The sequence below is a fragment of the Giraffa tippelskirchi genome, chromosome 2, assembly GCF_054371585.1.
Source record: "Giraffa tippelskirchi isolate mGirTip1 chromosome 2, T2T-mGirTip1v1.2.pri, whole genome shotgun sequence".
Taxonomy (NCBI): domain Eukaryota; kingdom Metazoa; phylum Chordata; class Mammalia; order Artiodactyla; family Giraffidae; genus Giraffa; species Giraffa tippelskirchi.
In genome coordinates, this window is record NC_137276.1 from 75,224,408 (window position 1) to 75,238,661 (window position 14,254).

The 14,254-nt window shown below is 39.5% G+C and overlaps 1 long non-coding RNA gene across 1 annotated transcript in view; it reads right to left on the reverse strand.

The window, feature by feature from the left end:
- Nucleotides 1-2,612: 2,612 nt before the first annotated feature.
- Nucleotides 2,613-14,254, reverse strand: part of LOC145537975 (uncharacterized) — a 42,695-nt gene continuing 31,053 nt past the window's right edge. Inside the window, exon 2 of the long non-coding RNA XR_014076546.1 lies at nt 2,613-6,031. This is a non-coding gene — a long non-coding RNA (uncharacterized LOC145537975). The remainder of the gene's footprint in view (nt 6,032-14,254) is intronic.

Consider the following 14,254-nt stretch of genomic DNA (forward strand, 5'->3'; position numbering starts at 1 on the left):
TACCAACCCCATTTCTGGACTGCAGTCACTGGCAGAATCCAGAGTTTACCATGATGCTCAGAAAAGACTAGTTCTAATAGAGCGCGCGCACACACACACACACACACACACACACACACACACACTGCTGTATGCTGAGGCCCAGAGAGGCTCCAGTCATCCCTCTGCTGGCTAGGTCGGTGTGGGGGCTAAACAGGACGGGGCACCTGCTGTGGCCCTGATATGGTTATCCAGGTGAGAGAAGAGTACAGTGGTGTGACTGATGGGTTCTCAGAAGAGCTAATTATTTGAAATGTGTTCAGAAGGCTGCCTAGTCCACAGTAAAGCTCTGCAGTAAGGCTACGCAAGCATGTGTTTAATGTATTCAGTTTCTTTCCCTGGACAGAAGGGTGCTAAGGGAGAGTCATGTAAGGCTGTCCATGCTTCTCAAGCTTTGATTGGCACACACATCACCCAGGAAGTTTGCTAAAATGCAGACTCTGATTTAGAAGGTCTGAGATAGAGTCATTCTATGTTTTTTGTTGTTTTTTTTTTTTTTTTATTAATTCAACTGATTTTTATTGATCTACAATCATGTAAATACTCCAAGTACTGGCAAATATAACAGTGAACAGAATAGGTAAAACACCGACTTTTATGGACAAAGGCAGATTTACCATAAAACAAGTGAAGCTTAAGCATCAGGACCCTCACTTCAGGCCTCTTTCCATGTATTCACATGTCTGGTATTTTTGTTACATGTGCGAAAGTTTATATCATTGTCTCTTTCATACCCTACCATATTTCAACAAAGAAATCAACGACAAACTGGTTGATAAATGTCATCAGTTCATAAAGTTTCTGGATTAATCCCTGTAAAAGAAAATTTGAAGTGCCTTGAAATATTATACCTCCTGTATGATATTGGGGGCCTTCCCTGCTGGCTCAGATGGTGAAGAATCTGCTCGCAATACAGGTGACCCGGGTTTGAACCCTGGGTTGGGAAGATCCACTGGAGGAGGAAATGACAACTCACTCCAGAGGGATGGGATGGGGAGGGAGGTGGGTGGGGGGTCCAGGAAGGGTCATTCTATGTTTATAACAAGGTAATACAGATCCCGCTGGGCCATGGGCCAGACTTTGAGTATGGAGGGTATAAAGCATGGATACTGTTACCTGGAAGCCAACTTCATTATGAGAAGAGGCTGTGAGGGTCCAGTGTGTACCCTGACCACAGCTAGAAGTCTGGCCTTTCAAGCCTTTCTCCCTTTCTGGGCAAGTGACTCTGGGCAGGAGGCATCCCTCAGCCTGGCCAGGGTGATGACAGCCATTCATTTCCACTGAAGACCTGGCCATGCCTCAAGCACGAAGGAGGCACTTAGCCAGAAGTCAAGGAAGGAGTTGACCAGTAGAGAAATAAACCCTCAAAGCCTCCCCATTCCCTACAAGATAAACACCAAGCTCCCTGAGATTCACACTAATGTCAGTGAGATTGAAAACACTAAGCTCCTTTCTACCACACAGCTTCCCAAATACTACTGACCATGACAAGATGTCCTCTCACTTAATCAAACAATGTCTCCTGTCACTCTGAAGTCTCAGTCAGTGACTGAGCTCAGTCAGTGAGGTGAAGTGCACTGCTCTGGGCCCCTCAGAGGTCCTTGTTTGTCTCCCCTGCCTTCCAAGCCCTCACTTCTCAAAGTGTGGTCCATGGACCAGCAGCATAGGGACTACCTGGGAGCTTGTTAGACCTGCAGACCCTCGGGCCCCACCCAGACTGACTAGATCAGAAGTTACATTTTAACCACATCCCAGGGGTGGCGGGGTGGCAGGGTGTTGGGGGGTGGGGGTAGGACAGGGCAGATTTGTTTCCCTGTGAAAGTCAGAGCAGAACTGGCCTAAGTCACTTCTAGTTCTCATGGTTCACACTCAGACCAGATATCAACTTCCCTCTCCTGAACAGGTCAGCCTGACCCAGATGCCGAGTATAAATTTAGCCTTGTCTCTGGCTCACCTTGGTTACCTCTCCTTTCAGAAGCTCCCAGTCCATTTCTCATCTTCCTCTATCAGTGCCAGTTCTCTAGCCCAACCCCCTCCTTAAGTCAGTCCCAGAATGTGTCCATAGTCCTCACTTAAGAATCCTTGCAGTAATTTTTTTTTCTTTCTAAATAAGAAATTATTTGTTGGAAGGTTGTAAGCTCAGGCCAGTCGAGCTGCTCTGCACAGGAAGATGGCTATGCTATGTTTCCCGCTCTGGCCCCTGAGGCCGCCGGTGCACCTGGAGAAGGAGTCAGCTTCAGTGGGACAAAAGGAAGCGGCAAAGGTGGGCCAAAGGGAAGGCCATCACTTGGGGACAGCTCTGTGTGGAGTTCTTGTCCTTGTGGCACCTTGGATTCCAACAAAGAAAACAGCAAGCCGCTGCTATGTCTCACATGGCACTGACCAGGCCAGGCTGACCCAGGTCATCCCGGGGCAGGAGGGGTTATCCCAAGGAGTCAGTTTTAGAAATGAAGCAGCAGAGGGTTTGTTTAAGACCCTAGAGGCCTGAGGATAAATTCTGAATTTGCTCTTGGAGTGATGAATGATCATGTCCCCCTTTTTATTCCCTGTGAGAACAGGTTTCACAACTCTCCATGAAGGCTTCTTAGTCTGTGTTTTATTTTTTTAATCCAGCCCATCAATTTCTCCCAGAACATAAAAATACATGCAGAAAATTTGTAATATAAATGCAGACACTTTTATCAAAGAAAATAAAAACTAGTTCACCAAGCAGAGATGATCAGATATGTGAGTCTGTTTCCTTCCTTAGTCCTCTAAGTCTAATATATACACGTATTTATGTTTTACATCCTTACCTACATATGAACCAAGATATAGGACATCCTTTATAAAATGGTGATACCACAAGTTTCATACACTGCTTTTTAATTTAAGTATGTACTGCTGCTGCTGCTGCTAAGTCGCGTCAGTCGTGTCCGACTCTGCACGACCCCATAGACAGCAGCTCAACAGGCTCCCCCGTCCCTGGGATTGTCCAGGCAAGAACACTGGAGTGGGTTGCCATTTCCTTCTCCAATGCAGGAAAGTGAAAAGTGAAAGTGAAGTCGCTCAGTCGTGTCCGACTCTTAGCGACCCCATGGACTGCAGCCTACCAGGCTCCTCTGTCCATGGGATTTTCCAGGCAAGAGTACTGGAATGGGGTGCCATTGCTTTGTTTAAGCCACTCCATTTGCAACACTCTGTTACATACAACAGCCATAACAAACTGATACATTATCACATAACCCCAAGTTGATATTGATCAACTGGACAATCATATAATATCAAACCTGTTAGTTAGACTAACTCTGAAGTGCACTCAGTTTTGCAAATCACAAATTTTAGAGTCAAGTGTACTGTACATCATATCTTTAATAAGCAAACACAGAATGAGAAAGAAGGCCAGGTAATAGCAGTCCCAAATTCTTAATGAGTCGTTAGCTTCCATCATCATTCAGAGATGAACACATGCAGAAAGGAAACTACAGGTAAAACTTTGCTCCAAATCCTAATGTTCTATTCTAATAAGCCATATTCATTACCAGAACTTCTTTTGTCCCTGTGGCCTGAGTCAACAAGCTCTGTGAAGGTAGGGACACTTGTTTATTATAACATCCTCAGGGCCTAGTAGGTGTGACTGTCAGTATTCACTCAAGAAGTAGAATTTGGAATAAATGAAAGGGTGAATGAACAGCCTCTCTATTTGCTTTTAAGTTTACAACCTATTCTTAGCCATTTTAGATCACTAGTACCCAAATTTGAGTGTGTACACCTAATACAGGTGTATTTATTATGAATATACACTGCTTTTCATGATAAAAACCGAAGACATAGAATCATCCAAAAGATATATAAAGTGAAAAAATTAAACATAATTAGAGGTTCTATTACACGCCCCTAAAGCTCTAGCGGGTGTTCTTATGCACCCAAAGCATCCTCAACCACCACCGCTTCTGCAGATATTGCCACTTAAAGATGACAAGGGCAAGAATATGAAGATCCAAGGCAATGATGTCTTCTTCCTCAGAGCCAGAGAAGCAACCCCTGCTCCTACACCGCCTTCCTACTCATTTGGCTCTGGTAGGAAGGGGCGGAATCAAAGAAGCAAAAGGTCTCTTGTTGAAGAGTAGAAGGTCATAGGTACCTCTCCAGTTCGTACCCACAAAAAATGTAAATAATATGATCAAGTAATTTGTTAACAAGATTTATCACAAGACTTCCCAGAACTGTTACTGTGCTCATACTATTGCTTTGGAAAGCCCCCACCCCACCCTCCAAGGAGGCTGGAGCCTGGTTCCCATGGAAAAGATTGAGAACCCTACCAACTGGGAATATGGGATTATATGATCCAATTTGCCTAAACTATTCAGAAAAAGTATTCTTTTTGCTCACCATCCCCCTTAGTGCTTTCTGCCAACTTATTTAACCATGGGACTCTTTTCTTTAGTGAATCCTTATTAACATTTTGAGAGAAATTAGCTTGAGATTGAGGTAACCAGAGAAAAGAGTTATCTAAAGGTATTTAAATAAACTTGTTGAAAAACACTTTGTTTTGAATTCAAATATAACTAGAATTTTTAAATTTAAGTTGGAAGTAAATTACTTTCTTCTAACAAATATTCAGAAACATAATGGATTTGTCATCAATTAAATTTAGGTTCTCATCCTGAAGTCCTAAACACATAATGGACTTAAGAAAAAATAAATATAAGCAAAAACATTTAGCTCTGCACACAATTAGAGGAACACACATTATAAAATGGCCAATTAAATTATTAATAGAAAGGAAAAGAGAAAGACAAAATGCTGATAAGTATAATGAATGTGCTGGTTTGATACATTGTAGCATTTTCTTTCATTGGAGCAATCCTTTTGTAAAGTAATTAAACAATACATATTAAGAGACAAGAAAATGTCCTATACACTTTTACCCATTAATCCCATTTCTTAGAAATAACTGAAAGTCTGGAACCAGGACAAGAGATGAAGGAGGGACACTTTATACATTCACTGCGTTTTTTTAATGGAAAAAATCTAAATGTTCCATCCTAGAGAAAAGAGTGAATTTTGGCACATCTCCTAGAAGGAATATCATGTAACCATTAAAATTTTAAATTAAAATGTGGAATATGTAGCAACATAAGAAAAATCTTATTTTATAGTAAGGAAAAAAAGAACATGATACAAAATTGCATAAAAATATGAAAACCATATGTCCATAAAGGATTATAAAAAGATGAGTTCTTGTAGCAGACTGGTAAGATTGTAGTCAAATTTTTTGTTTGTTTTTCTAAAACTGTGTAATGTTATTGTATTACTTTTACCTTTTAAAAATATTTTTAAGGACATAAAAATGGTTTGCTGCAAACATACCAATATTTCATGAAAGAAATAACCATATGCACTTTTAAACCCAAATGAATTTCTGATAGGGTACAAAGCACATTTTTCAAACATTCTCCCACTCATCTGTAGATGCATTAAAATTCTACTAAATTTTCAATGATACAAATTATCTTTCCACTTGAAAGGGGTGCTAAGGCCCTTAGATAAATATAACCATTTCTGGTGCCCAACATGATTATTTTAAGTAATTTCACAAAACCTATTCCACTCTTGCTGCACCTGGTAATTAAGTTCAAACATCCTGAAGAAGGCCGCCTCATCTCCCTTAGGCCCAGAAAGAATTTCAATTGCCATTTAAAGCTTCCAATTAGTTCACAACATAAAATTACAATTCACTTTTGATATTTTTTCCTCTGGGTCTTTTTTTTTTTTTTTTTTTACCATTTTTGTAACCCATATTGTAATTATGCCTGCTCAATCTGATGCAAAACATCCCCTCTTTTCATACTAGGCTTATAAAACACGATCTGGATAGTTGGTCACTGTAAACATACCTGTTCCTGGGAATTCCCTGGCAGTCCAGTGGCTGGGACTCTGTGCTTTCACTGTCAAAGGTGCTAAGGGCACAGGTTCAATCCCCGGTTGGGGGAAAAGATCCCGCAAGCTGCTAAAAAGAAAAAAGAAAAAAACCCTGTTCCTGAAAACAAAATATTACTCCATGCTTTGGGGAAAGTCTCTCCCACTGACTGAAGACTTCTAGACCTAGGCCCCACCATAACTCGTGTCAGCTGACCCTTGAAACTCTATCACTCTCAGGTGGTAGGACTTGCAGGTTTTATCATTAATACCTGTTACCACTTCCATAACATGATTTCCAGAAAGGCCCCCATTGCATTTCAGGGGCTAATAGTTGAAACTTACCTTCCCACTAACCAGTTGGGAAGTAAATAGCCATGCCAGTTACTGGCAGGATAATTCATTCAGGTAATTTGTTTGTTTTTCCTATAACTTCCCTCTTCCTATTTCAAGCAGACAACTAGACCCTGTACAATCCCTTGCCCCAGGATTATCTCCTCTCCTTCAAAACTCATCCAGAGGTCTGAGGCTAGCTGATATTAGTTTTTTAGAAATACTTAACTCATTAGAGAGATTATACAAACAGTCCTTGAGAGAGATAGGAGAAAATAGATTTTGAGAGCAGAGAGAGAGGAGGGGAATGATGGACTCTTGTCACTCACAGCTCTCCTCATCTCCACCTCCTCCACACCCAATACTGAGGAGAACTAGATCTAGGAGACTAAGCCCCAAGAATTCTGGGAAGCAACAGAATGGTGGGCAGTTCTTCCCAGAGACAAGAGGTACCCCTCTCCGGGGCCCCATGATTTAGAGAATTTCACTTAATCATAAACATACATATCATTATGATTATATTCATTAAAGAACATGCTAAAAATACACTCTAGTGAATATCAACTTTTAGGTCCCAGGGAAATAATTCTCCCACCTCTTTTTTTTTTTTAACAGTTATGCTTTTTTTTTTAATTAATTAATTTATTTTAATTGGAGGCTAATTACTTTACAATATTGTAGTGGTTTTTGCCATACATTGACATGAATCAGCCATAGGTGTACATGTGTCCCCATCTTGAACTCCCTCCCACACCCCTCCCCATCCCATCCCTCAGGGTCATCCCAGTGCACCAGCCCTGAGCACCCTGTCTCATGCATCGAACCTGGACTGGCGATCTATTTCACATATGATAATATACATGTTTCAAAGCTATTCTCTCACATCACTTGTTCTATTTCCCCAAACTAACTGCATATGAATGCCATGAAATTTTGTACGTTGTCCCACTGACAATATCAGAGATGGGAACTACTTGGAAGTGTAGGGACATTTGAGAAGAGGAAGAGTTTAGGTAAGAGAAAAGACAAGTGAATTCATTTGTCAAATCCTTTCAATTGGCATGAATGCAGTAAGTCTTGAAAATGAAATATTTATTCCCACAAATCCCAAAGGTTCTTTTTCTTTCCATTCTTCATGTCCCAATTTATCATTACAGAACAAGTCAGCAGTCAGAGTGGTATTTGCAATATTTGCACCCTGGTATTTTCAGGGTATCGAAGAAACACTTCACAACATTAAAAAAAATCATTATTCAAGAATTTTACACATGGGTCTATATTATCATACACACAAATGAATCCTGATTTAATTCAGTAGCAACTAGAACACTGAACATTAGAATTGTGAATAGCTTTTTAAAATTTAATAAGATTAAATTATAATTTCAAAATTAATTTAAAACAAGCTATATATCTTTGATTTATAATTTTTAATATAAATCAACTATAATATGTATTTTAATTTTATTTTAATAGATAATGTTAAAATATTAAAAGCCAAATAACTTTGTGAAAACACACATATCATTGCTTTTAAAAATTTACATTTACCTTAATTCTATATTTTTTCATGAAAATATATTCGAATTCGATTTTTAATTTGTTCAATCATTACTGTCAACAATCTTGATAATAAAATGGTGGGGTTTTTGCTGAAGCTTATGGAATAAATACATAATAATTTGTCATATATATATATGTGTGTGTATATGTTTATTTTATTACTTATCTAATCAACCCTGGCCCACTAACAGAATCTCCAATTATGCTCAGTAAAAATTTAATTTGTCTTGAGTATTTGACAATTTTCAATCATATACAGCCCATTGTTTTACAAGTTTTGATTCTGTCCTAATTCAATTCAGTTTAGTTCACTTGCTCAGTCATGTCTGACTCTTTGCAACCCCATGGATTGCAGCACGCCAGGCCTCCCTGTCCATCACCAACTCCTGGAGCTTGCTCAAACTCAAGTCCATCGAGTCAGTGATGCCATCCAACCATCTCATCCTCTGTCATCCCCTTCTCCTCCTGCCTTCAATCTTTCCCAGCCTCAGGGTCTTTTCAAATGAGTCAGTTCTTCGCATCAGGTGGCCAAAGTATCGGAGTTTCAGCTTCAGCATCAGTCCTTCTTCAGGACTGACTACCTTTAGGATGGACTGGTCAGATCTTCTTGCAGTCCAAGGGACCCTCAAGAGTCTTCTCCAACACCATAGTTCAAAAGCATCAATTCTTCGGTGCTCAGCTTTCTTTGTAGTCCAACTCTCACATCCATACACGACTAGTGGAAAAACCATGGCTTTGACTAGACGGACCTTTGATGGTAAAGTAATGTCTCTGCTTTTTTAAATGCTGTCTAGGTTGGTCATAGCTTTTCTTTCAAGGAGCAAGCGTCTTTTAATTTCATGGCTGCAGTCACCATCTGCAGTGATTTTGGAGCCCAAAAAAATAAAGTCTATCACTGTTTCCATTGTTTTCCTATCTATTTGCCATGAAGTGATGGGACCGGATGCCATGATCTTTGTTTTCTGAATGTTGAGTTTTAAGCCATACTTAAATCTGTCATAATGAAGGTCTATTTATCATGCAGGAAGGGCAGGCTATCTTGTTAACCAACTTGGTACCTTGATTTATAACTTCATCAATTTTAGACATATGACATGACCTTCATCTGTGCCCTTGCCACAGTGGCTTTGCTGTTAGCTCTGCTTCCCAACCTGCCAGCTTCCAGACACAAGCCAGAACTGAGTCCCTCTGGCTCTGATTGAGTCACGTGACCCTGAACCCTGAATTGAATGCACGGTGCCTCTGACCAGCCTAGAGAGACTTGCCCTTCTAGATTTTGGAATGGACTCGGCTCCACTTGCGTGTCATAAAGTGAGTGTGATAAGAAGGCAGATCAAGTTTTGTGAGTTCTAACACTTTTCCAATCAGAGGAGAGGGGTAAGCTTTTTAAGAAAAAGGAGACAAAATTAAAATTCAAAAATTCAGATTAAATATTGAAAGAAAATATTTCAAAGAAGGAGAAAAAAAAATAAACCCCAAATTCCCCAAAACAAAGGGATGCCACCATTATCAAAATCCTCCCTAGAATATCTGTTATTGTTTTTTTCTATGAGTTTTGGTGCATACCTTTCAATCACTTCTTCATACAACAATCACATCACAATACCATTTTTTAAAGGAGGCTGGAAAGATAATTCAGTCCTCTTCTATGGTTGAATAATATTTTTTTAATCACTGATAGCTTTAAAATGTACTTGGAACTTCACAATGTATTAGTAATTTTCTGTATGTTCTATGGCTAATTATTATTATATTATTATCATCGCCAAATTTAGGACTTTTTTCTCATAAGTTTCTCTTATGAATGAGCTGGAATATTTTCAAGATATTTCAATTTTTCTTGACCAAACTTGACTCATAAATACTATTCAAATTGATATCACTCATTAACCAGCTTGCTGTCAGTGCCCTCTTTTCATACAAGATCAGTGACCACGGTAGCCAGTAGTGAGTATGGCTGGAAATCAGTAATCACATTAGAATGTCAGCAAGCAACAAACAAATAATCAAGTGACTATGAACCATATAAATATATGCACTGAAGCACAAACTAAATATATTCCCAACTCAACTTCCCCTTAGCTAGACTCAAAACTATTCCTTCAGCCCTTCTAATACTTCAAACACAAGGGGAAGTGTGAATGAGGAAGGTCAGGATGGAAAGATACAGTCATGTAAATAAGAGGCTTAGAGATTTAGGCTTCAGTGGCTTCATAGTATGGAGAAGGCAATGGTACCCCATTCCAGGACTCTTGCCTGGAAAATCCCATGGACGGAGGAGCCTGGTAGGCTACAGTCCATGGGGTCGCTAAGAGTTGGACACGACTGAACGACTTCACTTTCACTTTTCACTTTCCTGCATTGGAGAAGGAAATGGCAACCCACTCCAGTGTTCTTGCCTGGAGAATCCGAGGGACGGGGGAGTCTGGTGGGCTGCCGTCTATGGGATCGCACAGAGTCAGACACGATTGAAGCGACTTAGCAGCAGCAGCAGCAGCAGCAGCTTCATAGTATACCCACCTCTGGTGGTTCTCCAAAGAAAATTCTGAAGCTGTTTCCTGAAGAATGGGGAATAGATTCTGGCAGGTCAAAATAGTAGCTGTCCATTACTATCATGCTGGCTTTTATTCCTTCCATCGTTAAGTCCATTTTTCCACCATAAGTAAATATACCTTCTACAAAAGATTTTTGCTGCCCTAAATTAAAATGACACTTTGTTTTTGCTTTTGCTTTTTTCTCCCTAGAATAGCCTATATCCCATCTTTACTTGACCTAGTCATTCCCATCGTACAAGGCTTAAGGGCGGCTTTTTTTTTTTAACCTGTGATATCCCTATCCTAGGGTTTTCAAAATCTGTTCCTTTGAACACTAGCTCTTTGAGATGCTCTGTTTAAAAAAAAAAAAAGTATTCTATGGTCAAACAGATTTGGGAAAAGTTGCATGGTTTCTATCTTTCTTTTTATTTCTCACAATTGGATTTTATTTTTTCTTAAAAAAAAATTGCAGTATGGTTGGTTTACAATGCTGTGTACATCAAAGTGATTCAGATATATTATATATATATATAATATATAATATATTCTTTCTCAGATTCTTTTCCCTTACATCTTATTACAAAGTGCTGAGTACAGTTCCCTCTGCTATAGAGTAGGTCCTTGTTGATTATCTATTTTATATGCAATAGTGTATATATGTTAATCCCAAACTCCTAACTTATCTCTCCTCCTTCCCCATCCCCTTTGGTAACCATGTTTGTTTTCTATCATCTCTGTCAGTCTCTTTCTGCTTTGCTAGAAAGTTCATTTGTGTCACTTTTCTAGATTCCACCTAAGTGATATTGTATGATACTTGTCTTTGCCTGGCTTACTTCACTTAATGTGATACTCTATGCCCATCCATGTTGCTGCAAAAGGCATTATTTCCTTCTTTTTATGGCTGAGTAATATTTCAATTTATGTATATGCTGTTGTTGTTCAGTCGTTCAGTCATGTCCAACTCTTTGTGACCCCATGGACTGCAGCATACCAGGCTTCCCTGTCCTTCACCACCTCCTCGAGTTTGCTCAAACTCATGTCCATTGAGTTGGTGATGCCGTCCAACTGTCTCATCCTCTGTCATCCCCTTCTCCTCCTACCTTCAATCTTTCCTAGCAGCAGTATATATCACATCTTTCTTATCTATTCATCTGTAAATATGCCTATTAGTACTTCCGGAGTTGGGAAGTTTCGCTGTATGAAAATAATCATTATTACACCAGGCTGTTCAATTGCTATATATATCTTATATTATTTAACCTTTGCTACAAACTCTACAGAATATATTGATTTTACAGATGAAGAAACTCTAGGTTAAATAATTATATGAAAATTTCACTATAGATAAGAGAGAGAGCCCAGTTTTGAGCTCACTCTTACCTATCTAATTTTATTTAAACCAGAGCTTGCTAATATATTCCCAGTCCCAGACCCCGTTTCTGCACAACCCTTATGAGTTCAGTTCAGTTCAGTCGCTCAGTCATGTCCAACTCTTGGCAACCCCATGGACTGCAACATGCCAGGCCTCCCTGTCCATCACCAACTCCCAGAGTTTACTCAAATTCATGTTCATTGAGTTGGTGACACCATCCAACCATCTCATCCTCTGTCGTCCCCTTCTCCTCCTGCCCTCGATCTTTCCCAGTATCAGGGTCTTTTCCAATGAGTCAGCCCTTCACATCAGGTGGCCAAAGTATTGGAGTTTCAGCTTCAGCATCAATCCTTCCAATGAATATTCAAGACTGATTTCCTTTAGGATGGACTGTTCAGATCTTCTTGCACTCCAAGGGACTCTCAAGAGTCTTCTCCAATACCACAGTTCAAAAGCATCAATTCTTCAGCGCTCAGCTTTCTTTATAGTCCAACTCTTACATCCATACATGACTACTGGAAAAACCATAGCTTTGAGTAGATGGACCTTTGATGGCAAAGTAATGTCTCTGCTTTTTAATATGCTGTCTAGGTTGGTCATAACTTTTCTTTCAAGAAGTAAGTGTCTTTTAATTTCATGGCTGCAGTCACCATCTGCAGTGATTTTGGAGCCCAAAAAATTAAGTCTGTCACTGTTTCCACTGTTTCCTCATCTATTTGCCATGCAGTGATGAGGCCAGATGCTGTGATCTTAGTTTTCTGAATGCTGAGCTTTAAGCCAAATTTTTCACTCTCCGCTTTCACTTTCATCAAGAGGCTCTTTAGTTCTTCTTCACTTTCTGCCATAAGGGTGGTGTCATCTGCATACCTGAAGTTATTGATATTTCTCACAGCAATCTTGATTTCAGCTTGTGCTTCCTCCAGCCCAGCGTTTCTCATGATGTACTCTGCATAGAAGTTAAATAAGCAGGGTGACAATATACAGCCTTGACGTACTCCTTTCCCGATTTGGAACCAGTCTGTTATTCCATGTCCAGTTCTAACTGTTGCTTCTTGACCTGCATACAGATTTCTCAGGAGGCAGCTAAGGTGGTCTAGTATGCCCATCTCTTGAAGAATTTTCCATAGTTTATTGTGATCCACACAGTCAAAGGCTTTGGCAGAGTCAATAAAGCAGAAGTAGATGTTTTTCTGGAACTCTCGTGCTTTTTCGATGATCCAGTGGATGTTGGCGATTTCATCTCTGGTTCCTCTGCCTTTTCTAAATCCAGCTTGAACATCTGGAAGTTCACTGTTCGTGGACTGTTGTAGCCTGGCTTGGAGAATTTGAAGCATTCCTTTGCTAGCATGTGAGATGAGTATAACTGTGCAGTAGTTTGAGCACTCTTTGTCATTGCCTTTCTTTGGGATTGGAATGAAAACTGACGTTTTCCAGTCCTGTGGCCACTGCTGAGTTTTCCAGATTTGCTGGCATATTGAGTGCAGCACTTTCACATCATCATATTTTAGGATTTGAAATAGCTCAACTGGAATTCCATCACCTCCACTAGCTTTGTTCATAGTGATATTTCCTAAGGCCCAGTTGGTTTTGCATTCCAGGATGTCTGGCTCTAGGTGAGTGATCATACCAAATAATTATCTGGGTCGTGAAGATCTTTTTTGTATAGTTCTTCTGTGTATTCTTGCCACCTCTTCTTAATATCTCTCCTTCTGTTAAGTCCATACCATTTCTGTCCTTTATTGTGCCCATCTTTGCATGAAAATTTCCCTTGGTATCTCTAATTTTCCTGAAGATATCTCTAGCCTTTCCCATTCTATTGTTTTCCTCTATTTCTTTGCATTGATCAAACCCTTATGAAATCACCCATAGAAACAGGCTACACCCATGCACTGCCATTGCACCACTCCTGGGTCCTATTCCCTTCTGCCTCCTAGCAGAGCCACTTGTGTAGCTTTATCATGACTTGCAGTAGGTTGTAAACAGCTTTAAAGGGACCTTTATCTGAGTCATCTTATCCCCCAAACCTGTCACAGTATCTGACACACAGTAAGTATTCAATACATATTTGTGGACTTAATATCTGTTTATAGCATTTAAACTTCCCCAACTTGCATTTAGTTTCAAAAAGGAGAAATCAAATTCAATAAATTAAATGCCAGAAAGCGGAAACTAGGAGGCTTTATACAACTTTTCCAAATCATTTCATATTGCTCCACTTCAGCTGTTTACCAAGTGAATAAGGAAATTAAAAAGCAGCTACAAGCTGTTTTAATAGTCAGACTTAAATTCAATTTGGAATCAGAACAGAGATATATTATTTTTGAAGGTCTTTAACTGAAAAAGAATGGAAAATATGTTAAATAAAGCTCAGAATCAATTGTAGCCTGATATGTGCAGCTTTGAAAGAGGAAACAAACAACAGCATTCTTAATAATGTCTAATAATTCCCACATCATAGGGACATAAAATATATTCATTCTGAAAGACAACATTTCAATTCAGGTTCTTGTCC